General features: G+C 40.3%; 1 protein-coding gene across 3 annotated transcripts in view; it reads right to left on the bottom strand.

Annotated features, from left to right (window-relative positions):
* The window catches only part of tpk1 (thiamin pyrophosphokinase 1), a 592,809-nt gene that overhangs the window by 554,240 nt on the left and 15,562 nt on the right, over positions 1-23,007 (bottom strand). Inside the window, exon 1 of one of the 3 annotated variants that reach the window (XM_039753316.1) lies at positions 18,448-18,586. The exons of the other annotated variants lie outside the window; for them this stretch is intronic. The gene's annotated coding sequence lies outside the window, so the exon portion shown is untranslated. Of the gene's footprint in view, positions 1-18,447; positions 18,587-23,007 lie in introns of those variants that run through there. 3 annotated transcript variants of the gene reach the window in all.

Raw genomic sequence — 23,007 nt, 5'->3', positions numbered from 1 at the left:
GTCCCAATGAATTGCAGTGCCATCTTCACCACACAATCCAGATCGTTCCGCTAAGTGGCCAGAAAGCAGGCATACCACACAGTCAAAGAGTGGGAGTGGCTGCTCTTAGTGGTGTTATGGCATAATTTCGATATGAGCTGTTGAGGAGGTTGGGCCTGTTTCAGTTTCCAAAGCAAGCAGAGTCTCTGCAGGGCCTTTTTTGCCAGGTAAGATGTTTCAAAAAGGGACAAAGGCAGCTGTTTTGTTATACAGTATAAACCCCAAGGAACTTGATGCTATACATAAATTCCACTAATTGTCCATAAATGTTCCTGTATTTAGGATGAGAATAAAAGAAAAAAGTCTAGATCCAATGTACTGATATGGTCTATTCAAAATGAAATCCATGACACAGGAGCACAGACAAGTGTCCAGACCCAAGCTACCAAATTTACTGACAAGTATGTTGGGGATTATGATATTAAGTGCAAAGCTAAATTCCACAAATGGTATCCTCATGTAGGTTTTTGGCTTTTGCAAGTGTTTCAAAATCGTATGGAGTTCAACCGTGACTGCATCCTCTGTGGATTAGTTCATGTGGTAGACAAACTAGTGGTGCTGCAGATCTGGAAGAATGATGGATCTGTTCTATGAGGGCACTAGTCTCTCAAAACACCTCATGATTATTGTTGTTAAAGCAACTAGGTAGTAATATACTCATGTACCACACATATCCAAAGGTATACCTGTACAAAGTATGTGAGCATATATTTTAGTGGGGTTGCCAAATGATATAAAAACAATTAAACTATATGATATATTCATGGCATTCGTAGTCTGAATCACAATCTGATTGTATGGGTGGTTACGTCCGAGGTTCGATTCCCGAGAGGGGGTGCAGTGAGTGTGTACGCCTGATAAGCCCAGAATTAGGGCGAAACACGTGTCGCGTACTCTTTGCATTACTTGACAGTAAAACTATTTCAACCATTCTATGATCTGCTTCTTGCAACTGAAAAAGAGGGCACCATGGCGGATGTTAGCTGACTTGCTGACTAACCACAAGAATTACCTGGTAGGTAACCACCCATACAATCAAATTGTGATTCAGACTACGAATGCCATGAATGTAATCACCCCGATCTACAAACTGTCAAATAAACATACCACACGCCGTGGCGCAACGTAAGAGGCTTCGCCTCTAGACACTGACATCCAAGGTTCAATTCCTGAGAGGGGGTTCAGTGTGTACTCTTTGCATTATTTGACAGTAAAGCTATTTCAACCATATTTTATATATATATATATATATATATATATATATATACATACACACACACAAACCGGATTCCAAAAAAGTTGGGACACTAAACAACTTGTGAATAAAAACTGAATGCAATGATGTGGAGATGGCAAATGTCAATATTTTATTTGTTTAAGAACGTAGATGACAGATCAAACGTTTAATCCAAGTAAATGTATCATTTCAAAGGAAAAATATATTGATTCAAAATTTCACGGTGTCAACAAATCCCAAAAAGTTGGGACAAGTAGCAATAAGAGGCTGGAAAAAGTAAATTTGAGCATAACGAAGAGCTGGAAGACCAATAAACACTAATTAGGTCAATTCGCAACATGATTGGGTATAAAAGAGCTTCTCAGAGTGGCAGTGTCTCTCAGAAGCCAAGATGGGTAGAGGATCACCAATTCCCACAATGTTGCACAGAAAGATAGTGGAGCAATATCAGAAAGGTGTTACCCAGCGAACAATTGCAAAGACTTTGCATCTATCATCATCAACTGTGCATAACATCATCCGAAGATTCAGAGAATCTGGAACAATCTCTGTGCGTAAGGGTCAAGGCCGTAAAACCATACTAGATGCCCGTGATCTCCGGCCCTTAAACAACACTGCACCACAAACAGGAATGCTACTGTAAAGGAAATCACAGAATGGGCTCAGGAATACTTCCAGAAACCATTGTCAGTGAACACAATCCACCGTGCCATCCGCCGTTGCCAGCTGAAACTCTACAGTGCAAAGAAGAAGCCATTTCTAAGCAAGATCCACAAGCTCAGGCGTTGTCACTGGGCCAGGGATCATTTAAAATGGAGTGTGGCAAAATGGAAGACTATTCTGTGGTCAGACGAGTCACGATTCGAAGTTCTTTTGGAAATCTGGGACGCCATGTCATCCGGACCAAAGAGGACAAGGACAACCCAAGTTGTTATCAACGCCAGTTCAGAAGCCTGCATCTCTGATGGTATGGGGTTGCATGAGTGCGTGTGGCATGGGCAGCTTGCATGTCTGGAAAGGCACCATCAATGCAGAAAAATATATTCAGGTTCTAGAACAACATATGCTCCCATCCAGACGTCATCTCTTTCAGGGAAGACCCTGCATTTTTCAACAAGATAATGCCAGACCACATTCTGCATCAATCACAACATCATGGCTGCGTAGGAGAAGGATCCGGTACTGAAATGGCCAGTCTGCAGTCCAGATCTTTCACCTATAGAGAACATTTGGCGCATCATAAAGAGGAAGGTGCGACAAAGAAGGCCCAAGACGATTGAACAGTTAGAGGCCTGTATTAGACAAGAATGGGAGAGCATTCCTATTTCTAAACTTGAGAAACTGGTCTCCTCGGTCCCCAGACGTCTGTTGAGTGTTGTAAGTAGAAGGGGAGATGCCACAGTGGTGAAAATGGCCTTGACCAAACTTTTTGGGGATTTGTTGACACCATGAAATTCTGAATCAACATATTTTTCCCTTAAAATGATACATTTTCTCAGTTTAAACTTTTGTTCCGTGATTTATGTTCTATTCTGAATAAAATATTAGAAGTTGGCACCTCCACATCATTGCATTCAGTTTTTATTCACGATTTGTATAGTGTCCCAACTTTTTGGAATCCGGTTTGTATATATATATATATATATATATATATATATATATATATATATATATATATATATATATATATATACATAGTGTCACACGGCGCATGGGAGGCAGCTAAAGGGCTTGAGTGAAGGCAGTTCGGAGGCATGCTGGGGTGTGGCAGAGTGCACAGACTCTTTTTCTCCCTTGCCTGTAGACCATTCCCGGGGGATTTCACCTGGCTCTCCTGACATCATTTCCGGGACTGAGCCAATGGAAGTCGGCCACACCAGCTCCAGTCCCTCTGATGTCACGTCCGGCTATGAACCAATGGTGGAAGACCACGTGCTGGATCCATATGACCTCACTTCCCGTCTCCCCCTTTAAAACCTGCCACTTTTCCTTTGTTTCCTCAGTCTTGTTTTGGACTCAGTTGAATGCACTTCAGTGCTGATTATTTGTTAAAAGACTTTTGCAGCCAGGATACCACATTATACGGATGGCTGCCCCAAACCTTTATCTGTCCATATCTCGTTCTTGTGACTATATATATATATATATATATATATATATATATATATATATATATATATATATATATATATATATATATATATATATATATATATATATATATATATATATATATATATATATACCTGCTTTGGCAGCGAGAAGTAGTGTGTTAAAGAAGAAAAGAGAAAGAAAAGGAAACATTTTGAAAATAACGTAACATGATTGTCAATGTAATTGTTTTGTCACTGTTATGAGTGTCGCTGTGAGATATATATATATAGATATATATATATATATATATATATATATATATATATATATATATAGCAAAATACCCGCTTCACAGCGATGTCATGTGTTAAAGAAGTTATGAAAAGAAAAGGAAACATTTTAAAAATAATGTAACATGATTGTCAAAGTAATTGTTTTGTGTATTTGGCGGCAGCGCCACGAAGTTGTTTTCGCAGCTGCATCAGAAAATGTACCACGACGTCTGACACGCCTCCTTTTTACTGTTTTCTCACAGCTTGGATTGCTGCTGTCATATATACATACACACACACACACACACACACACACACACACACACACATATCTACATCATATATACACACACATACATACATACACACAAATTATATATATGTGTGTGTGTGTGTGTATATATATATATATATATACACATACATATACTTGTGTGTATGTTTGTATGTGTCTATATGTGTGTGTATAGGTTTGGTCACTGAGTGCAAGGGAAAAATAATAAATTATAGTCTATAAGTTATTAAACAGTAAAACATTAACGTTTTAAGAAGTACAGGTACATTGAAATTACATTTTCTATTTGTGAACGCTCAAATTTGTGCCTCTGGTAATGTGCCTTACCGGCATTTAAAGAAAATTAGTTTTGTGTCCTCTGCAGTGTTAAGAGAGAAAGGCTTTGGTTTGGGATAAAAGGAAAAAAGGTGTAAAGAAAGGAAAGTTGCCTTTTTCTTTTATATAGTATAGAGAGATGTGTTCGCTGACGTTATGATCGCCTTTTGGGGACAGTCGCGTGGGTCTTGTGTAGACTGGTGAGACGCCCCGCCATTAATCGGCTGTGATGGCACTGTCAGTCCTGCACTCGTGTGCGTGTCTTCATAATTCGAGGTGAGGACCTGATAATCGTATATGCAAAAGAAAGTGTGAATCGCCTTAATATTATTTTGCCGTGGTGTAGAAAAGGGGTCCCGTGTTTGCACTTGTCTGGGCTATAGCGCAGGGGAGGATGAAAAATTAAAAGTGCTCACTTTGACTTAAGGCAGAAGCGCAGTCAGCGCCTCAAAGGCCGGCACAGCTATGCGCAGCGCTGGCTGCTCGACTTTTGCTGGGCAGGAGACCCCAGTTTGCAGACACGCTCATGATATCAAAAGTCTCAGCCTTTGGAGGTCATTCATATATATATATATAGCAAAATACCCGCCTCGCAGCGGAGAAGTAGTGTGTTAAAGAAGTAATGAAAAAGAAAAGGAAACATTTTAATAATAACGTAACATGATTGACATTGTCATGAGTGTTGCTGTCATATATATGCCTGCCTAAATAAGTCACCCTCGCTTTGCTCTTACTTTTTACCGCTCATTTAATCATGGCTAGTGGCGGAAAAATTATAAAATGGAAGGAGGATGGCTTTACCAAAACAATTATTGATGGCTTAATCGATTATTCATAAAGCTTGAATTGGTGATCTGTTTTTCTGTGTTAACCTCATATTTTTTCATACTTCTTCTCAAACTAAGGTGGTGCGAGGGTAAAATGAATCGGATGCGCTGATCAATGTAATCGTGTACCAGGAAATCATGCATTGACAAAAGCTCCCTTTGCTTGTAATGCAAAGTGTGATTAAATGCATTATTTTTAACGCTATGGAGCACATGCATCAAGCTTCTCAGCTGTGCTTGTGCTAAGAAAAGGAAAGATTTTAAAAATAACGTAACACGATTGTCAATGTGACCTTTTGTAAGTAGTGCCTGGAGGATTCAGTGTGTAGAAACTCTAGAGACAGCGTGTGTATTAACTTGTGGATTTTTCTGTGAGTATTTGGTGGCAGTCTGACGAAGTTGCTTCGGAAGTCAGCGTTAGCCGCGGAGCTCAGCTCAGAGCAAAATGAGGTGGGAGGGGAGATGATGACGTGACTCCCCACCCGCCTTTAACTGTCAATCCCCACAAACACAGTCTCGAATTTGCATAAGCACACCCCTTCACCTACAATTTTAACTTAGTTACAAAGTGATCAAAACTCTCGCTTATATCCCGCGCCCTCTCATTAAACTTGTATCCCGATTACCTGTGGGTATGTGAAACGCCAGCGTAGCCTGTCTATGAACTTAATTTAAAGTTTAGGTTTACACCTTGCTTTCTTTCCGAGCTGGCAACACTCATGAATATGGTAGTATATGTCACTCGCTCACTTCTTATTGTTTCGCTGCCTTCTCAATTATATAATGCATGTTTTCTTAAGCGCTTTTGGAGGTCTTCCTGGTTTTCTACGCACTGCGCTGACAGTCAGTTCACGCGATTACGTGGGAGGCGTGATGATGTCACACAAAACTCCGCCCACGCCATTCCAGCTCAACTCCATTACAGTTAATGGAGAAAATACCTTCCAGTTATGACCATTAGGCGTAGAATTTCGAAATGAAACCTGCCCAACTTTTGTAAGTAAGCTGTAAGGAATGAGCCTGCCAAATTTCAGCCTTCTACCTACACGGGAAGGTGGAGAATTAGTGATGAGTCAGTGAGTGAGTGAGTGAGGGCTTTGCCTTTTATTAGTATAGATATAATATATATAATATATATAATATATATATATTATAATATATATATACAGTCAACCCTCGTTTATCGCAGTTAATCGGTTCCAGACTCTGCCGCGATAAATGAATTTCCGCGAAGTAGGATTCTTTATTTATAAATCGAATATTTTCGCAGTTAGAGCATAGAAAACCTGTTTACGACCTTCTAAATACAGTAATCCCTCCTCGATCGCTGGGTTGCGTTCCAGACCCGCGATAGGTGAAAATCACAAGTAGAAACCATATGTTTGTATGGTTATTTTATATATTTTAAGCCCTTATAAACTCTCCCACACTGTTAACATTATTAGAGCCCTCTAGACATGAAATGACACCCTTTAGTCAAACGCTTAAACTGTGCTTCATTACAAGACAGAGATGGCAGTTCTTTCTCACAATTAAAAGAATGCAAACATATCTTATCTTCAAAGGAGCACCGTGAAGAGCAGATAATGTCAGAGAGAGCGCTCGCTAAGAAAAGCAAACAATCAAAAAATCAATACGTGCTTTTAAGTATACAGAAGCACCCGATAAAGCGGCATTTTGTAGAGGAGATTCCTATCTTCTAGGCAAACAGCCACTGTGTAAACAGCCCCTCTGCTCACACCCCCTCCGTCAGGCAGAGAGAGTGAGAGAGACAGAGAGAAGCAAACAAAACAAGCGCCACGCGGGAAGTATATCTTATAGCATTGAGGAGTTTTAGTTAATATGTAATACATGCTCTGATTGGGTAGCTTCTAAGCCATCCGCCAATAGCGTTCCTTGTATGAAATCAACTGGGCAATCAAACTGAGGAAGCACGTAACCTAAATTAAAAGGCCCATTGTCCGCAGAAAGCGGCGAACCAGCGAAAAATCCGTGATATATATATTTAGATGTGCTTACATTTAAAATCCGCGATAGTGAAGCGCGATATAGCGAGGGATTACTGTGTGTATATATATATATATATATATATATATATATATATATATATATATATATATATATATATATATATATATATATATATATATATATATATACTAATAAAAGGCAAAGCCCTCACTGGCTGAGTGACTGACTGGCTGACTGGCTGACTCAATACTAATTCTCCAACCTCCAATTCCTTACAGCTAACTTACAAAAGTTAGGTAGGTTTCGTTTCGAAATTCTACGCGTAATAGTCATAACTGGAACCTTCTTTCGTACATATACTGTATATGGCCATAGCCTGCAGCTCGGTCACCATGTGAGGAAGAGTTGCGTCCCGCATCTTCACGCCTCCCACGTAACTGAGTGCCTGCCCATATAAGGCCGTCCGTCGGCAGCAATCCAATAGACATGAGAAGATGCAGGGTATAAACGAGACTTTGGATCATTTTGTAACAGAGTTAAAATTGCTGTAACGGAGTTAAACTTGCTGGTGAAGGACTGTGCTTATGCAAACGAATAGGAAAGAAAGGTGTAAAGCTTAACTTTAAATTAAGTTCATAGACACGCTGCCGCTGGCGTTTGTCATGCCTAAGAAATCTATATTCGCGAGATACAAATTTACTGAGAGGACACAGGGTATAAACGAGACTTTTGATCACTTTGTAACGGAGTTAAAAAGCAGTGGACATCGCAAGATCGCATGAGATACCACAAGCACAGCTGAGAACCTTCGATGCATGTACTCCGAGCGGCTCACGTGAACTGACTGTGAACGCAGTATGCAGAAAACAAGGAAGAGCTCCAAAGAGCGCTGAACAAAAAATGCATTACACAATTGAGAAGACAGCAAAAGAATATGAAGAGAGTGACGCATACAAGCATATTCATAAGTGCAGCTACTGCGGAAACAAAGCACGGTGTAAACCGGAAGTTTAAATTAAGTTCATAGACATGCTGCCGCTGGCGTTTGTCATGCCTAAGACGAATACGATATTCACGAGATACAAGTTTACTGAGAGGACGCAGGGTATAAATGAGACTTTTGATCACTTTGTAACGGATTTAAAATTGCTGGTGAAGGACTGTGCTTATGCAAACGAATAGAAAGCAAATGTTGCATTATTTTTAAAATGTTTCCTTTTCTTTTTCATAACTTCTTTAACACACTTCTCCGCTGCGAAGCGCGGGTATTTTGCCATCTATACTAATAAAAGGCAAAGCCCTCACTCACTCACTCACTCATTCTCCAACTTCCCGTGTAGGTAGAAGGCTGAAATTTGGCAGGCTCATTCCTTACAGCTTACTTACAAAAGTTGGGCAGGTTTCATTTTGAAATTCTATGCCTAATGGTCATAACTGGAAGGTATTTTTCTCCATTAACTGTAATGGAGTTGAGCTGCAATGACGTGGGGGGCGGAGTTTCGTGTGACATCATCACGCCTCCCACGTAATCACGTGAACTGACTGTCGACGCAGTGCATAGAAAACCAGGAAGACCTCCAAAAAGCGCTTAAGAAAACATGCATTATATAATTAAGAAGGCAGCGAAACAATAAGAAGCGAAGCGAAAGTGACATATAATACCATATTCATGAGTGCTGCTACCTCGGAAAGAAAGCACGGTGTAAACCTAAACTTTAAATTAAGTTCATAGACAGGCTACCGCTGGCGTTTCACATACCCACAGGTAATGCGGGATACAAGTTTAATGAGAGGACGCTTGGGATATAAACGAGAGTTTTGATCACTTTGTAACTAAGTTAAAATTGTAGGTGAAGGGGTGTGCTTATGCAAATTCCGAGAGACTGTGTTTGTGGGGGATTGACAGTTAAGGCGGGTGGGGGAGTCACGTCATCATCTCCCCGCCCATTCATCCCATTTCACTCTGAGCTGAGCTCTGCAGCTAACGCCGTCTTCCGAAGCAACTTCGTCAACTGCCACCAAATACTCACAGAAAAATCCACAAGTTAATACACACTCTCTCTAGAGTTTCTCCACACTGAATCCTCCAGGCACTACTTACAAAAGGTTACATTGACAATCGTGTTACGTTATTTTTAAAATCTTTCCTTTTCTTAGCACAAGCACAGCAGAGAAGCTTTGATGCATGTGCTCCATAACGCGTTAAAAAATAATGCATTTAATCACACTTTGCATTACAAGCAAAGGGGAGCTTTTGTCAATGCATGATTTCCTGGTACACCGATTACGCATCCCGATTCATTTTACCCTCGCACCACCTTAGTTTGAGAAGAAGTATGAAAAAATATGAAGTTAACACAGAAAAACAGATCACCAATTCAAGCTTTATGAATAATCGGTTCGCCATCAATAATTGTTTTGGTAAAGCCATCCTCCTTCCATTTTATAATTTTTCCGCCATTAGCCATGATTAAATGAACGGTAAATAAAGTAAGAGCAAAGCGAGCGTGACTTATTTAGGCAGGCATATATATGACAGCAACACTCATGACAATGTCAATCATGTTACGTTATTATTAAAATGTTTCCTTTTCTTTTTCATTACTTCTTTAACACACTACTTCTCCGCGAGGAGCGGGTATTTTGCTATATATATAATATAGTGTTGTTGTCATATATATATATATATATATATATATATATATATATATATAGCAATGAAAAAGAACAGGAAACATTTTGAAAATAACGTAACATGACTGTCAATGTAATTGTTTTGTCACTGTTGTGAGTGATGAGTGTTGTTGTCATATATATTTACACACACACACAAACATATATATATATATACATATCTATACAAATACACATATATACATACATATATATCTACATATATACACATACATACACACATACATACACACACATATATACACACAAATATATATATATATATATATATACACATATATATATATATATATATATATATACATATCTACATATATACACACACAGCTATTTCGTATCAGTGCAATACGCTGTTTGTTAAAACGGATAACTCCCGCTCTTACGTGCAAGTCTGCATGGATATTATGAACTATCGTATTTGTTCAAGTTCTATTTAAATTTTAAATAGAAGGAATTTTTATTTAGTCGACAGAAATATCTTTGGTAGGAATGGTAAAAACAGACAGGAATATTATTCCTGAATAAATCAACTCAAACCTTAAACAACTTACAATATTTTGCTCTCCATAAAAATATATCCTGTCAAAATTATACAAATTCAAATATGAACATGCTGCATAACAAAACCTGGAAATATAAATAAAATGTGTTCCTTTCAGCAATAACAAATCAAATCATTCAGTTGTCTTTGCTCATATGTCATTTTAGAGCTGGACGCCTGGCATCTTTTTTTGGCAACAAGTTCGTTTCTGTTTGGTGTGAGGTTCTGTGTTGTGGAGATTCTCAGGATGGATTGCAGGTGCTCATCAGTGAGGCGACTCCTGTGTGCTGTTTTGTTAGTCTTTATCACTGAGAAGAGCTTCTCACACAGATATGTGCTACCAAACATGCACAAGGTTCGAGCCGCATGTAGACGGACTTTTTTTGTTCTTCAAAGTCACCAAAGCGCCGTGCAAACTCAGTGCGCTCAGTTTATCAGCAAAGTGCGATTTGGGAACACCGTAGTGACGACTTGGTTTAACATTACTTGGCAACAGGGAAAGTGGGGCAAGTTGCATTTGTGTCTCCCATAAAAGCAGCTTCACTTGAAATCACTTTGTGATTGTGCACGGTAAAACGTCCGCTGAAGTGTCAGATTCTTATTTAATTCTTCTGCTTTCTGTATCTTCTGCATTGCATTCAGGTTACCCTGATGTTTTGTCTCATAGTGCCGTCTTAGATTAAATTCTGTAATTACAGCCACATTAGCTCCACAAATGAGACACACGGGTTCAGTAAACATATACTCAGCCTCCCATCGGTTTTTAAAGGCTCTATTTTCAGAATCAACTTTTCTCTTCAGCATCGGTGAGCTAGCTTCGCAATAACTTGCAGCATCATAAGCTAGACTTGATTAACGCGTAAGTGTTCGCAAGGCAGCTGAAGCGCTGCATTATGGGATCTGTAGTTTATTGTGTTACCAGCGCTTCATATACCCGGCCATTAATAACAATAATACAGTATATAAAATGATCTCAGGGCGGATATAATTACACGCCGGGCGGATGTGGCCCGGCCCTTGAGTTTGACACATATGGACTAAATAGAACTTGAAAAGATATATTTTTTCAAATGTGATCGCAATTCAGATAGAGTTGACGCAAGACTACAGCCTGCATGCCTCAATAAGTCATCCTCCCTCGCTCTTACTTTTTACCGCTCATCTAATGAATACACTGAGTATGGCTTTACCAAAACAATCATTGATGGCTAATAAAGTATCCATTATTCGAGTATGTAGATCGGGATATATATATATACATATATATATACCCGCGATCGCAGCGAGAAGTAGTGTGTTAAAAAGCTAGAAAAGAAAAGGGAACATTTTAAAAATAACGTAACATGACTGTCAATATACAGTATTTGTTTTGTGAGTGTTACTGAGTGTTGCTGTCATCAAGGATTTGATTATCATTATTTCTTTCAATCAGGTTCGTATTTGTAGGATGTGTTGTGTTCAAGTTACATTCCGTGTTTGTCAATCGCTGTAAAGATGACAGGTTTCATTCATCGATTCGTTTCTTACTGCATCAATAAACAGCTCGCCTTCTTCTTTATCTGAGACCTGACACACTGCATGCACGGGTTTTTTACACTGTCTTCCTTTAGCGGACATTGACTTTTTCCAACGTGTGCTTTGTTTCCGCAGTAGCTGGATTTATGAATATGCTGTATCAGACGCTTCATATTTTTGCTGCCTTTTCAATTGTGTAATTGGTTTTGTTCAGCTCTTTGGAACTGTTGCTTTTATCTGTGCACGCGCCAGTTCACGGAGCGCTCGTGTACATGCATCGAAGGTTCCCAACTGTGCTGGTGCCATCTCGTGCTATGTCCATAGCTGTATTTAATGTTACCTTAGTCCTGGCACTTAAAACTTTCTCTCGCAGTTTCGCTGAGTTTGTGTCAAACACCACCCTGACCATCTCATCTTCCTCTCCATAAGCACAGTCCTTCACCCGTGAATATTTAGTGGCAGTTTGCTATTGGATTGCCGCTGACGGACGGCCTTATATGGGCAGGCACTAAATTACAAACGCCAGCGCAGCCTGTCTATGAACTTAATTTAAAGTGTAGGTTTACATCGTGCTTTGTTTCCGAAGTAGCAGAACTCATGAATATGGTTGTATATGTCACTCGCTCGCTTCTTATTGTTTCGCTGCCTTCTCAATTATATAATGCATGTTTTCTTCAGCGCTTTTTGAGGTCTTCCTGGTTTTCTATGTACTGCGTGATTACGGGAGGCGTGATGATGTCACACGAAACTCCGCCCCACGGTGTTGAAGCTCATCTCCATTACAGTAAATGGAGAAAAACTGCTTCCAGTTATGACCATTACGCGTAGAATTTCGATATAAAACCTGCCCAACTTTTGTAAGGAAGCTGTAAGGAATGAACCTGCCAAATTTCAGCCTTCCACCCACACGGGAAGTTGGAGAATTAGTGATGAGTCAGTGAGTGAGTGAGTCAGTGAGTGAGTGAGTGAGGGCTTTGCCTTTTATTAGTATAGATATGAATTACCTCCAAAGAGCGCTGAGACTTTTGATATCATGAACGTGTGTACAAAAGGGGTCTCCTGCCCAGCAAAAGTCGAGCAGCCAGCGCGTGCATAGCTGTGCCGGCCATTGAGACGCTGACTGCGCTTCTGCTTTAAGTCAAAGTGAGCACTTTTAATTTTTTTCATCCCCCCCCCTTGCGCTATAGCCCAGACAAGTGCAAACACAGGACCCCTTTTCAACACCACGGCAAAATAATATTAAGGCGATTCACACTTTGTTTTGCACGTATACGATTATGAGGTCCTAAACTCGGATTATAATTCACGACACGAGTGCAGGACTGACAGTGCCATCACAGCCGATTAATGGCGGGACGCCTCACCAGTCTACACAAGACCCACCGCGACTGTCCCCAAAAGGCGATCATAACGTCAGCGAACACATCTCTCTATACTATATAAAAGAAAAAGGCAACTTTCCTTTCTTTACATCTTTTTTCCTTTTATGCCAAACCAAAGCCATTCTCTCTTAGTTTTGTGTCCTCTGCAGTGTTAATTTCCTTTAAATGCCGGTAAGGCACATTACCAGAGGCACAAATTTGAACGTTCACATAGAAAATGTAATTTCTATACCACAGCCGTCGTGTAGCGCCTTTCAAAAGGGATCTACTACCGAGAGATGATCCATATACATTTTAGCTGCTGTTAGTTACTTACCTGTTGTGTTACACCATCTTTAAAATGTAGTTTACCCACAACCACTCCAGTAGTGCTCAATGTACCTGTACTTCTTGAAACGTTAATGTTTTACTGTTTAATAACTTATAGACTATATTTTATTATTTTTCCCTTGCACTCAGTGACCAAAGCTATACACACACATATAGACACATACAAACATACACACAAGTATATGTGTATATATATATATATATATTATATACACATATATATACACATATATATATACATATATATATATATATATATATATATATATATATATATATATATATATATATATATATATATATATATATATATATATATATACAGTAATCCTCCTCGATGCGGGGTTTTGCGTTCCAGAACCCCCCGCGATAGGTGAAAATCCGCGAAGTAGAAACCATATGTTTGTATGATTATTTTTTATATATTTTAAGCCCTTAGAAACTCTCCGACACTGTTTATAAATATTCTCCGCAGAGTTATACAGTAAACCCTTGTTTATCGCGGTTAATCCGCTCCAGACAGATAAATGAATTTCCACGAAGTAGGATTCTTTATTTATAAATCTAATATTTTACAGTTAGAGCATAGAAAACCTGTTTACGACCTTCTAAATACGTTTTTAACATTATTAGAGCCCTCTAGACATGAAATAACACCCTTTAGTCAAAGTTTAAACTGTGCTCCATGACAAGACAGAGATGACAGTTCTTTCTCACAATTAAAAGAATGAAAACATATCTTCCTCTTCAAAGTGCGCGTAAGGAGCGGAGAATGTCAGAGAGAGAGTAAAGTAAACAATGAAAATCAATAGGGCTGTTGCGCTTTTAAGTATGCAAGCACCGCGATAAAGCAGCGGCAATGAAGGGATCTATCACGAAGGTAGCCTTTCAGCATTTTACAGGAGCGTCCGTATCTTCTAAGCAAACAGCCTCTGTGCAAAAGCCCCCTGCTCACATCTCCTCCGTCAAGCGCAGAGAGCGTCAGAGAGAGAGAGAGAGAGCGCGAGATTAAAGCAAACAATCAAAAAATCAATAAGTGTGCTTTTGGACGCACCTCGATCAAGCGGCATTTCTTAGAGGAGCGTATCCACTAGGCAAACAGCTTCTGTGCAAACAGCACCTCTGCTCACACCCCCTCCGTCAGGCGCAGAGAATGTCAGAGAGGGTGAGATAGAGGTAGAGACAAGCAAACAATCGAGCGCCAGGAGGCATATCTTTTATCATTGAGGAGTTTTAGTTAATATGTAATACGTGCTCTGATTGGGTAGCTTGTAAGCCATCCGCCAATAGCGTCCCTTGTATGAAATCAACTGGGCAAACAAACTGAGGAAGCATGTACCATAAATTAAAAGACCCATTGTCCGCAGAAATCATGAATCAGCGAAAAATCCACAATATACATTTACATATGCTTACATATAAAATCCGCATTAGAGCAAAACCGCGAAAGTCAAAGCGCGATACAGCAAGGGATCACTGTATATACATATACATATATATACACACACACACACACACACACACACACACATATAATTTGTGTGTGTGTATGTATGTATGTGTGTGTATATATGATGTAGATAGGTATGTATATATACCTTTTTCATAACTTCTTTAACACATGACATCGCTGCGAGGCGCGGGTATTTTGCTATATATATATATATATATATATATATATCTCACAGCGACACTCATAACAGTGACAAAACAATTACATTGACAATCATGTTACGTTATTTTCAAAATGTTTCCTTTTCTTTCTCTTTCCTTCTTTAAACACACTACTTCTCCGCTGCCAAGCTGGGTATTTTGCTATATATATATATATATATATATATATATATATATATATATATATATATATAGAGAGAGAGAGAGAGAGAGAGAGAGAGAGATATAGAGATAGAGATAGATAGATATGAGAACAACACTCATATCAATGACAACAAAATTACATTAACAATCATGTTACGTTATTTTTAAAATTTTTCCTTTTCTTTTCGTACCTTCTTTAACACACTACTTCTCCGCTGCGAAGCGCGGGTATTCTGCTAGTTCCTAATATAACAGACCAACATAACTCCCCACCAAACAAGTCCAATTTTACGATCCTCTAAATAGGTTGGTTTAAAGAGAACTTTTGGGAAATTGCTATATTTTTCTTTACTATTCTGTGTGAAATTTACTCTTAAGCAGCTTCCATCTATGCTCCCAAATTCCTAAGAATTAATTTTAAAATAATCAGTGGCATTAGACTTCTGTATAAACTCATGTCATTACATAATCTTCATATTGATAGGCTTAATATATTTTAGTTTTCTTTCTCATACTGTATACCTTAGACTCAGAATAAAGTCAGTAACTCATCTTTTGCTGTCTCAGACATTATTTTTGTGTCATTTGTAACACAGTCATCAGAATTTCACACATAATTCTTAATGGAGTCAAAAAAAAAAAAAGGGTGTTTTTGATAAGTGTACTAAACTGTATAACTCAACAAATGTTTAGGGCCAAATATACAAGCATGTTCACTAAGATTATAAAATATTTTTCATAAAACAGTAGTTATAACTGTAAGAACCTATTATTTGATGATACCTACTAGTGTATGTAGAAATTTTTCTCATTAAACTTTAGCCTGTATTTAAATTTTGCCATGTTCAATTATATTGCAAACTACGTGCCATTTATTGAACTATTTTCCTTGTAGCCACATGTCTGCATATATCACTTTTGCCATTTCCTCCCCCAAATCATTAATTTTTAAGCAAACGGTTCCTCCCTATGTTTAAATTATTTTATTTCTCTTTGCCTTTTTTTGTTTATTTTTTATTCAGTATCCTCATTAGCATTAGACCCAAGTGTTACTCGGGCTGCGAAAACAGTGCTAAAAGCGTTAGCCCCAATTGTCACTTGGGCAACTGTACAGATGTATCTTACGTAAGCGTTAGAACCGAGAATCACTCGGGCTGTTAAAGTGTCGTCATTGTACCGTTCTTTGGAGAAATCAAGTCCAAGTGCAGGTTTTCACTAATTATGTACTTTACCAACTTTGATGAGAATACCCATCCAGCACACAAACTGAAGGAAACTGTAGCAAAATTTCAGAGTGTTTATATTCCTGACCATGATGTCAGCATTGATGAAAGTCTCATGGCCTATAAGGGTAGACTGTCAGGGATACAGTACATGACATCAAAAAGAGGAAGGTTTGGCTTAAAAATTTATGAGCTTTGTGAATCTAAAATGGGATACATTTGGAATTCAGTTCTGTACACAGAGAAAGGGACAATGTTTGATTTGAGCATTAAAAAGGAGGAAACCCAGCATCTGGTGATGGCCATGACTTCAAGACTTCAGGCTGTCATTGCTAGCAAAGGGTTTTCAACCAAGTATTAGAAATGAACATTTTATTTCCAGTTATTTCATTTGTCCGATTACTTTTGAGCCTCTGAAATGAAGGGATTGTGTTAAAAAATGCTATATAGTTGCCTCACATTTTTATGCAATCTTTTTGTTTAACTCACTGAATTAAATTTGAAAGTCTGCACTTCAACTGCAAGTTGTTTCATTTAAAATTCACTGTGGTAATGTACAGAACCAAAATTAGAAAAAAGTGGTCTCTGTCCAAATATTTATGGACTTAACTGTAGTTTCTTTGTGTGTAACCATGTTGTACCATGTTCTTTGTGTTTTATGGGTAGATCCGCAGGAGGCAGGGTCATCTGTAAGTCACTGCTAAGGAACCATGCCTAGCCTATAAAGGCAGCCTGGAAAAGCAAGTTCCTTCTGGTTCATTCAAATGTGCTTTGGTGTAATTGACTGTTCTCTGTATTGACTATTGCCCTTCTATTTCTTTTCATGGTTTTCTCCAATTTTTCCTATTAGAATTTGAATCTTGTGGATTGCCTCTTAAGAAAATCCTTCTTAAAATATTTTGTTATTCCCCTCCATTCTTTGTTAATAAACTCTTATTTTACAAAATTTCTGAGATAGCCATTTTTCGCACAAGCCAGTGGTTAATGATTATCCTCTCGTGTGTAGAGATAGAGAGAGCTAGAGAGATAGAGAACTAATCCCCAAGGGGAAATTCACATTTAAGCAAACCGATAGAGCAGAAACTCAGGCTGTCTTGGAGTGTTTCCTTGTCTGCGATGACTGGCAAGGAGTCTGGTCTGCTTTGTTATCCTATTTTTGCAGCATCACACCTTTTGCCATTTGTGTGCTGCTGAATCACATCAATCACTTACTCAGATTGTACACCACAACTATCCCAGCACCATTTTTGACATCCACTATATCTGGAAAAGATCATGCAGCAGAAGCTTCAGCACCACCCGTTTTTTTTGTTTAATACACTTCTGCACTCAGACAAACAGAGCAGACACTGAAACCATTAGAACTTCTACTTTGGATAGTTCCATACGAAGTGACTTTAAAAAAAATATTTTGAAAGCGAACATACATTGAAAATTGTACCTTACTCTCTATTGCTGTGAAATATTTTGTTACTGTCTCATAAAACATCCACATATAGTTAGACCAGCTGATCCGCTCTCTAAACAAATTCCAAGAGCATTTTAATACATCAGCATTGTGTAGTTTTTTTTTTTTTGTTTTTTTTTTTGCTTGTTTGTTACAATTGAATTGATCAATTTATCTGTAGTAACAAAAATTACTCTACTAGCTTGTTATTACCAAGGTTACCTTAAAATTATTTTGAATGATAATGCATAGGAATTTTTTTCTATTTTATCATTGAAACTCAAAGTTGATTTTGAAGAAAAAAAAAACCCTACTTCAAAACCCTCACCAATATTTTTAACAAAAAATTCTTATTATAGTTCATTCTAAAATTAAAACAAAAAACAACATTTTAAATTAAAAGAAACACTACTTTTTACTTAAAATAAAATGACTAATATTTCTTACTTGAAGTGGTTTTTCAGAGCTCAAACCTTCAACCAAACAGCAAGTTAATGATGTTAGGAGTTTGTCCAGAAGTCTCACAGATTAAGTTATGTACTTTAAGAAATTCAGGATATTTGTGACCGTTTTCTTCCTGCTGTTTAACTAAAGCTTCCAATACACATCTTATCACTGCTATAATTTCTCAGAAACATCTGTGTTTTAAAAAGTTAACCTTGTTTGAACTCTTAGCATAATCCACAAACTGAACAGATAAAAATACCCTTGTAAACTCCAGCTGATTCCCACATGCCTTGAGCGTGAAATCACATGATACCATGGCTAAACAAATTTCAGCATCACTGGTTACATTTGACATTCCAAATTATGTGTGAAATACTGTGGTTGTTAAAAAGAATGGTTTAACAAGTGTGATGTAATTAATAAGATAGCTCTCATTCCTAGACTAAAACGGTAAAGTCAGCAATGGGAGGCAACTTGCAATTAGGGAAACGCCTTAACATTTCCATACCTGCTGCATATTGATATTTCTATTCATTTTTTTAATGTCTAAAAATATGTTTGATGGATAATTGTGTAAATATTTAAGTGCAAGGAAGCTGTATAAGTCAGTTGTTGTTCTGGGACTAGTTTCGCTGAAGCCAAACATACTGTATAATATATACATCTGGATACAACCATGAGTGAATTTTGCTTAAAACTAAATGGGAACAATTAGACAGCTCACTGACTGTCACATTTCTAAACCAATCCAATGCCTCATGAAGGCAGCACTCAGAGTAGGTGTTGTGATTCTGAACTGCAAAGATCACATGGTCCAAGTTAACCTGGTCTGAAATAATAGCTAAATTCCATTTATGATGAACTGTCTACAGTAAAAAGGTCTCATAAAAAAATCCTATTAGACATATAAATGTCTCATCTGAAGGGAGCACATTGCATGTTTTAACAACATAATCTGATACAAGGGAAAAACACAATTCAACAGCATCAATGGACGAACGACAACCGTCAACGCTATGTTGTCACAAGTGCCATGTGCACTTTGGAGTTATTCTCCATTATGATGACAGTGTAGCAGTAAGTTTAAACTTGAAAGAATAAGCAGCTGTATTCAGATAGATAGATAGATAGATAGATAGATAGATAGATAGATAGATAGATAGATAGATAGATAGATAGATAGATAGATAGATAGATAGATAGATAGATAGATAGATAGATAGATAGATAGATAGATAGATAGATAGATAGATAGATAGATAGATAGATAGATAGATAGATAGATAGATAGATAGATAGATAGATAGATAGGATACTTTATTAATCCCAAGGGGAAATTCACATAATCCAGCAGCAGTATACCGATACAAAGAAACAATATTAAAATAAATAGTAATAAAAATGAAAAAAATAAAAATAAAATTAATTTTAGTATTTACTCCCCCGGGTGGAATTGAAGAGTCGCATAGTGTGGGGGAGGAACGATCTCCTCAGTCTGTCAGTAGAGCAAGACAGTGACAAAACTCTGTCACTGAAGCTACTCCTCTGCCTAGAGAGGACACTGTTCAGTGGATTATTCATGATTGACAAGAGTTTGCTTAATGCCCGTCGCTCTGCCACAGATGTTAAACTGTCCAACTTTACTCCTACAATACAGCCTGCCTTCTTAACAAGTTTGTCCAGGCGTGAGGCGTCTTTCATCTTTATGCTGCCACCCCAGCACACCACCGCGTAGAAGAGGGCACTCGCCACAACCATCTGGTAGAACATCTGCAGCATCTTACTGCAGATGTTGAAGGATGCCAACCTTCTCAGAAAGTATAGTCTGCTCTGACCTTTCTTACATAGAGCATCAGTATTGGCAGTCCAGTCCAATTTGTCATCCAGCTGCACTCCCAGATATTTATAGGTCTACACCCTCTGCACACAGTCACCTCTGATGATCACAGGGTCCATGAGGGGCCTAGGCCTCCTAAAATCCACCACCAGCTCCTTGGTCTTGCTGGTGTTAAGGTGTAAGTGGTTTGAGTCGCACCATTTAACAAAGTCTTTGAATAACTTTCTGTACTCCTCCTCCTGCCCACACCTGATGCAGCCCACAATAGCAGTGTCATCAGCGAACTTTTGCACGCAGGACTCCAAGTCATATTGGAAGTCTGTTGTATATAGATTGAACAGGACCGGAGAAAGTACTGTCCCCTGCGGCACCTCTGTATTGCTCAACACAATGTCAGACCTGCAGTTCCCAAGACGCACATATTGAGGTCTGTCTGTAAGATAGTCCACAATCCATGCCACCAGGTGCGAGTCTACTCCCATCTCAGTCAGCTTGTCTCAAAGGAGCAGAGGTTGGATGGTGTTGAAGGCGCTAGAGAAGTCCAAAAACATAATTCTTACAGCACCAATGCCTCTGTCCAGGTGGTAGAGGGATCAGTGTAGCATATAGATGATGGCATCCTCCGCTCCCACCTTCTCCGGGTATGCGAAATGCAGAGGGTCGAGGGCGTGGCGGACCTGTGGCCTCAGGTGGTGAAGCAGCAGCCGCTCCATGCTCTTCATCAGATGTGACGTCAGAGCAACAGGCCGGAAGTCATTCAGCTCACTAGGACGTGATACCTTTGGGACAGGGGTGATACAAGATGTTTTCCAATGCCTTGGGACTCTCCCCTGTTCCAGGCTCAGGTTGAAGATGCGCTGTAGAGGACTCCCCAGTTCCAACGTACATGCCTTCAGCAGTCGTGGCGATACACCATCTGGACCCGCTGCTTTGCTGGCACGAAGTCTTTTCAGCTCTCTGCTCACATGGACTGCTGTAATTGTGAGTGAAAATTCATGAAAATACGAACTGCAAAATATGCATCTGAAGTAAACTGTGTGTCACAATCTGTCAAAGTGAATGCCGTTAAGAGAGTTGATGAAGAATGCCATAGGAGATGCATACTTCATTACTTAAAACACCAGCAGATTCAAAGATGAGACTACACAACACCCACCTTTTAACTTGTCAGGGATGCCAGGGGCAACGACCCGGCTGGGACACCGTGAGGGACCGGAAGAGGGTCAAGGCCCACCCTGGATAACGTGGGGGCCGCCTTCCTGGTTGCTCTGGAAGCCCCACCCTGTAGGGGCCCATGGTCAGCGCCAGGAGGCACCCCAATGCCTTGGGGACCTGTTACCTCAGCACTTCCGCCACACCAGGAAGTGCTGGGGGGTAAGAATAAGGACGATACCCGGAGAGCTGCCCGGGGCGTGGCCAACGGGGGAGCGTCAGAAGCACCTGGAGCTCATCTGGGTCATGTATAAAAGGGGCCGTCTCCCTTCATTCGAGGCTAGAGTCGGGTAGAAGGAGGACAAGGCAAGAGAGGAGAGTGGAGGCGGCCCGAAGAAGAGGCATTTGTGGCCAGGACTGTGTTTGGGGTGTTTTGTGCACTAGTTGACTGGGTCTTGGTGACCATTATATTTGTAAATAATTGTAAATAAAACATGTGGAGGTTTGATGAACAACATGTCCGCCTGTCTGTGTCCGGGCCGGCTCCACGTCTGGCGTAGTCGGAAGGATGCTCCACCTGTTACAAGGCGGGGACCTGATAAACAAAATTCTGTTGTGGACGGCCCAGCACAGCAGGGGACCCCACCCACGTGCCGCGGGTGCTGCGTGCACACAGCCCCGCGGGGTAAAGGAACCCCACGAACCGCCAGGGGTGCGCAGGAGAGCCGTCTTCCCCCGTCATGGGCTGGCGCCATGCATGGCATGACTGCAGCGGTCTCCGACGAGCACGCCGTTGTTGGAGGCGCCCTGGGACGGCATTGCATCCAGAGAGGCCACGCCGAGGACGTTTCCTCGGTTGGACGAGTCTGGGGAGGCGAGTGGCCTGCCTAATGGCAGCGGGCCCTTGGGGGCCGCATGTGTTTTTGGTTTTCCAGGCAGGGACTTCCCGGATCCGCGTCAGTGGCGGGTGCATGCCGGTCTGCGGGGCTCCGTCAGCACAGCGGCAGCCGCGAGGGCTGTGGAGGAGGAGACGCTGCAGCTCGAGGGGCGCCGGCAGGAACAGGGCTGCCGGCAAGCACGTCACCACCGCAGAAGGGGAGGCAAGATGGCCGCAGACCTGAAGTCCCTCCCCCTGACAGGCACGCGATTGGACAGTGTGTCGTGTGTGCCCGCCGATGACTGCAGAGAGGCGGGACCAAGGAATGTCCATCACGGGCAGGGTGGAGACCCGATTGGGTCAGAGGAGAAGGCCCACAGGAAGTGGCTGGCGTCAGAGACAGGTAGGCTCCGCGTCAGTTAACTTCCCGTCTTTGACGGCTGCTCTGGCGGAGCTGGAGGTGTGCCTTCAGCCCACGGAGCAGCATCCGTTCCAGGTGCTACGTGCCCTCCGGGCAGAGATGCAGGAACTGGAGAGGAAGGCAGTCACGTCCATAGAGAAGCTACGAGTAGCGATCCGACGGCGCAGCACTAGATTCTCCAGCCGGAACGGCACGGCGGGGAAGGTAGGTTTCGCCATCCCCGTACAGCATGAGGGAGGGTTTGCTGAACATGGCTGTGATACCAAAGATCAG

Source organism: Polypterus senegalus, chromosome 5, assembly GCF_016835505.1.
Source record: "Polypterus senegalus isolate Bchr_013 chromosome 5, ASM1683550v1, whole genome shotgun sequence".
In the NCBI taxonomy this organism is placed as follows: Eukaryota; Metazoa; Chordata; class Cladistia; order Polypteriformes; family Polypteridae; genus Polypterus; species Polypterus senegalus.
This window is presented reverse-complemented; position numbering and strand designations above follow the sequence as displayed.